Source organism: Candoia aspera, chromosome 5 (assembly GCF_035149785.1).
Source record: "Candoia aspera isolate rCanAsp1 chromosome 5, rCanAsp1.hap2, whole genome shotgun sequence".
Classification (NCBI taxonomy): domain Eukaryota; kingdom Metazoa; phylum Chordata; class Lepidosauria; order Squamata; family Boidae; genus Candoia; species Candoia aspera.
The window spans coordinates 59,967,520-59,973,250 of NC_086157.1; positions in this window are offsets into that span (position 1 = coordinate 59,967,520).

Genomic DNA, 5,731 nt, shown 5'->3' on the forward strand with positions numbered 1-5,731 from the left:
AATACAGTTGAAAAGCCATAAATAGGATGGTGGAAAAATGGAAAGTTTACTGGGTTGACTTAAGCTGATAAGGGAAGGACTTAGCTGATATGGGAAATGCATCCATGACATGAAAAAAGGGCCAGGCTTGGTCTTCTCCTGGTAGGACTAAAAAAAGACTCTCATGTAGAACTTTAAATTTCTTGCCAGAATTTAAGAATTTAAAAATTACTTACAGAAGGTCCCTCATTTCCTATCTTCAGAGCATAAAAAATATATTGTCAATACCGCTAACTACCTTTCTCAACTTGAAATTCCTAGCCAGCGGAAAGCTTTCTCCCTAGCTCGAAGCTATGCACTCCCTTCTGCAGTCTTGGAAGGCAGATACAAAAAAATCCCAATAGCTACAAGGCGGTGGCCTTGTAACAATGGAGAGATAGAAACTACAGACCACGTGCTTCTCTGATGTCCTTTTTATAAAGAGCTCAGGAGTAAACTAATATTACCTTTGATTAGTAAATGCCCTAGATGGAAAGATATAGATTGTATGCAAATGTTACTTATAGATGAATATCCAATTGTCACGGTGCAAGTAGCCAGATTCCGCGCAGCTGCTATGAAGATACGTCAGATTACGGTTGGAAAAATGTAGTAATGTATCCCTTGTAATAACTTTGTGGTCTACATAACACATTTTATATATGATATTTTACTCTTTTTATCACTCCTTTTAATATTTTATATATATTTTTATAGACACTTATACCTGATAGAATATTAGTCATGATAATGCAAATTAATAAGATTGTTTTTAAACTTGATTAAGGGGCTCACTTACATTGTGATCCAAACGTATTTTAACACCTAATTGGAACTTGTAAACTCATATTTAAAATTATTTTAATTTAGATGGCTCATATTTTATGGCTAATGGCTAATGTGCATATTTTTATAGAATTGTATCTTGTACTGGTCAGTGACTGTAATAAAATCAATTGACTGATTGAATTTAAAAATGTAAGAATTTAAAATTCTTACCAGGTTGCCCACATTAGTGGACAAAATGTTGAGCTAAATGGGCCAATGGGCTGAGTTGGTGAAAGGCTGTATGATATCTTGTTTTTGGAAGGTGGCTTTGTTACTATCTCAGATGGTTTTCTCTATTTTAGATTCACCTTACAGTGAAAAATAATGGAGTCAGTCCATCATCTGTAAACAGGTACCTTCGACAAATCAAATTTGAATATCTCTGAAAAACATTTTCTGAAATTTCTAAGGACTGGAATCAGTACCTGTGCATACAATTAACCAATCAACCTCCATTTGCCTACTACAGTGAACTATAATTTAACCACACTCCCTAGGTTTGTACTATGCCACAAACCAGGCAACCATATTTTAGCCTACTGTATTATAAGTATTCATCTACTGCAAGGCAGAACATTTGATGGCTGGAGACAATGAAAGGAGGTAATGGAAGTGTGACAAGTAACCAGCAGTAGAAAAGGAAGAAATAATGAAGGATTTTGTTTGTATTCTGTATTGCTTGGCCATTGTCCAACACAGAATGCTGGACTATATGATCCGTCAGACTCATCCAGCAGGGCTTTTCTTGCTTCCTTCATAGTAGGGAGGTTCATTTAGTATGCTAGACTAGGCAAAAATTAATCTGCAAATCTTATAGATTAATGTACTATGTGAGTCCAGGTTACCACTTTTTAAGATCTCCTGTTTACCATCTTGAAAATGTTGGATTAGTTCATTGCTGACCAGATTATCATATATGACAACATGGTATCCATTACTAGAGTTTGAGTAATAATGTCCTTTTATTTAGCCATATTTTATGGTTTTATAAATGGAGACCAATTTTTAATTCTGGGGGAAAAAATCTGAAAAACATGTTTTTAGAACAGACAATGTTCTCAGAGGACACTTCGTAATCTCTGTTATCTGAAACTTAGGATGCATGGTAAGTTTGGTCATGAATTTTCTATACTTCATCAAAATTTTCTATTTTATATTGACAATTCTGAGTTTTAGAAGTTGTGGTTTTCTGCCTTGTTCCAAATTCTAGTACTTTATTTCCTATCTGTTTTATACTAGCATGTTTATTTAGCATTTCTGTAATGTTTGGTTCCAGAGATTTTAACGGTTCAGCCCATTTCCTTTCATAATAATTATTTAATTTTGTTTGCAATCTCTTGTATCACTGCCAGAACTTCTTTTGTGTTTATCAGAGGTGTTTTTTGAGAGAATTATTAGGCTTTTGTTCTCCTCTATTAAGCATAACTTTCTAGATCTGTTGTTTGTGTCCAAAATATCATATTAAGCTTCAGTTTTGGGATAGGCATATCTTTGTCAATACTTTCTTGTTTGTCTTATTTCCCCTTGGAAATTGTTTATATGTCACAATTTTTAATACAGTAGCATGCAGATATAGGTTTTTGGTCATTCAGGTACCACTATTGGCAAGGACTTACTCTGCAGAAGGAATCCTGAGTTCAAATCCAACTTCAAATCCTGAATAAATAAAACTGATAACAGCATAACCACCAGAGGTATCATGAAAGATCCTGCATAGAAAATAAGATAAAATCTCCTTTGAATCAGGCTCAACTCTTGGTCACTTCATGGGCATATTCATGTACTTTTCTTGGCAACAATATAGAAGTGATAAAAGTGATTTGGCACAGGCTTTTTCCATGACTTTGGAATGCATTCTGGCACTCGATATCATAGCGACATTGAAGAAGGATCTCTTTTGCTACTTTCCCCTCTAAACTGTGTAGTTGAGATGGGCAGAGTCCTATTGCCATGGTCTTTTTGTTTACAGTTGATAGCCAAGAGTTAGGAAAGAGTTCATCTAAAGTGCAAAGGTCCATGAGTTCAATTCCCAGTGGATGGTTTGAACCCCATAAAATAACATCTAGTGCCCATGTCTGAGGATGAAACTGGTCAAGTGGTGCTTTCTGGTGTTTCATTACTTTGGAGGTAAGTAGGTAACTGTGATGACCCAAAACAGAGGCAACAGTGCCAGGACAGGAGTCCAAAATGTGGATAGCAGATTTTAAGTTGGTATAGTTTCCTGCTGATTCAAGGATGGGTAGATAGTATTTCAACTCAGGAGTGGGGAAAAGCCTTCTGAGGAGTTCACGAGCAACATATCCACCACCAAATTGTTTTGGAAGTGTTTTGAGATACAAAAAAAATCTGTGTGTCATGAACAAGAGCAACAGAATAATAAGTAATTTCAGTGACTCTTACCTAGATTAAATAATGCATGTTTTTGTTCATAACAAAGATACACCATTTATTGATATCCTGATTATGTCTTAGAATGATTGATCGGGGGCCAACCTCAGGGGAGGTGACCTCGACCTATATCTACATGGAACCCATAATTTGGAAGGTGGAATTGTTGCTGAACTGATTGGAAACAGTGACAATTCTTCTATTCAATTCAAGTAAACTTTTTACTTTTCACAAGTAAAACATTCCAAAAAGCTTTGATTCAATCACATTGGACTTCAGAACTGTGAAAGTTGAGATTGTCACCAAAGACGTCTGATCAAATACAGTAGTTATGGGAGAGGTGTTACTATGAATTACTAATTGATTAAAGAAATCAATTATATGGAAATGCATATAAATGGACAGGTTTTGCAATGGAGATATGTTAAAAGTAGGATTCCACCAAGGATATACAGCAAGATATGTTTTTAAATGTTTTCCTGAGTTAGGATGAGTAACAAGGTAGGATTTATTGTAATTAAAAGAAGACAGCAAAAAACTCCAATCAAATCTCTGCAAACAGGCAAAATTGGCATTAAATAGCAAATGAGGTTCATTGTAAATAAGTATAAAATAATGTACACTGGATTTTTGCTCTAAAGAACCATGTTTAAACTGGAACATTTTACTAGGAAAAATATTTTGGGATTATGACAGGCAACATAGTGAATGTGTTAATTCAGTGTGTGTAATAATTGCAAATAGTGGACTTGATGTGACAAATACAGTAATAGGAAAGCAATTGGAACATAAAACTGCCAATATTGGTGCAGCTGTGTTTAAATGCCATGTACCAACATCTCAAGAAGGGAGAAAAGGTGTTTAAAGGTTCGATCAAAATGACCTAAAAAGTTAAAATCAATGCAGTTTGATTTAGATCAGACAGCAAGAATCAAAACTCTTAAGCAACTGAATCTAAGCTTCCTTGGCTCTTTGGTAAAGAATCATCCAGGGATGTAGAGAATGCATTGTCTTCACAAATTTCAAACAGATTTTCTTCAGGGGCATTCTTAAAGACAACCAATTTCAGTTTTGAAACTGCTTGGAGAGGGAGAAAATGGTTCTGCGTAAGGTCAGCCCTAAGAATCATCTCAGTAACATGCTGGGGTAAATAAAATACTCCCATGAGAATTGAAATTTCTATTTCTGTTCCCCACCTCCCTGTGCAACTGATTTATTCCAGCTTTTTATTTCATTCTTTAGGTCTTTTCCAAAACAAATTACATAAATCTGATTTCCTCCAAGATCGTCATATCTTCATTTGCATCAGAATAAGACTTCAGGGATTTTCATTCAGCCTACAAAGTTTGTGCTTGCTTCTAATTTTGTGCATGTCTGCACACTTAACACCGTTTAGATTTCTTAAGTTAGATTTCAGGGCGCAAATACCGCATAACTGGAAAAATAATGCACCTTAAGTAGGGTTCAGATTTGTCTAGTGCAATTGCATAAATGTCACAGCTCCTTACTGAATTGTTCTTGTGATGATGGTTTAGCTCCTACTCCTCTGTACTCACCACTGCCTTTAAATGAATAAAGTTGTATTTTGAAGACTGTGTAATCCAGACACTATATCATATCAAAATGTATGATCCCGTATGGAATCATTTTTAAAAGAAGGGGCAAAACAATAGCAAGGATACTTTCGGAACCACAGTGGCTTCAGTGTGCAGTTTTTGGAGCTACATTGGTGAATGCTCCTGTTCAAGGGGGATTCTAAGAAATGCCACCCAACATGACCAAAGTAGTTCTTTAGATCCTGTCCATGTATGAAGATTACTTAATATATTTGAACACTATGCATTTCCCTTTCTCCAGTGCTACTCCATGCATCAAGCAGCATGGCTTTAATCATTCTAATAGCAAGCAGGCTAACAGTAACTTCACAGCAAGGTTATTTTGCTCTTCCTTCATTTATTATGTCATGATAAACTTATTTCACTGAAGTTACAGAACGCTGATGAATGTGGGGATAAAGGAGCCTGGATATAAATCAATAGATTTAAAAAAAAAAGAGGGAGGTGGGAGTGGATTGTTATTATTATACTATTGAGATAACTCTATTTCTAAAACAGTCTTCCCCCAACCTGGTGCTCTCCTCACTTCTTGGGACTAGAATTCCAGAATTTCTTTAGCTGGGAATTTTAGGAACTTCATTCCCAACATTTCAAGATCACAAGGGTGATGAAGAATGTTCACATACTGTATATATTTGCTTTCCTCTGTTGTATGCTCCAGCAACGTGGACATTCTATTATTTTTAAAACCCCACATAGCTTACAAAAGGCATGGCACTGAAGTAACAACAGAATATTTTAGCTTACTATAGTTTTCAAATAGTTACATTTTTAAACTTCCTTGAAGCATGAATAAATGTACTGCCTCCCTTAATATTTCTCTTCCATAATATCTTAGTATTCTTTCCTTGTCATATGAAATAAACAGAAACACAGACAGA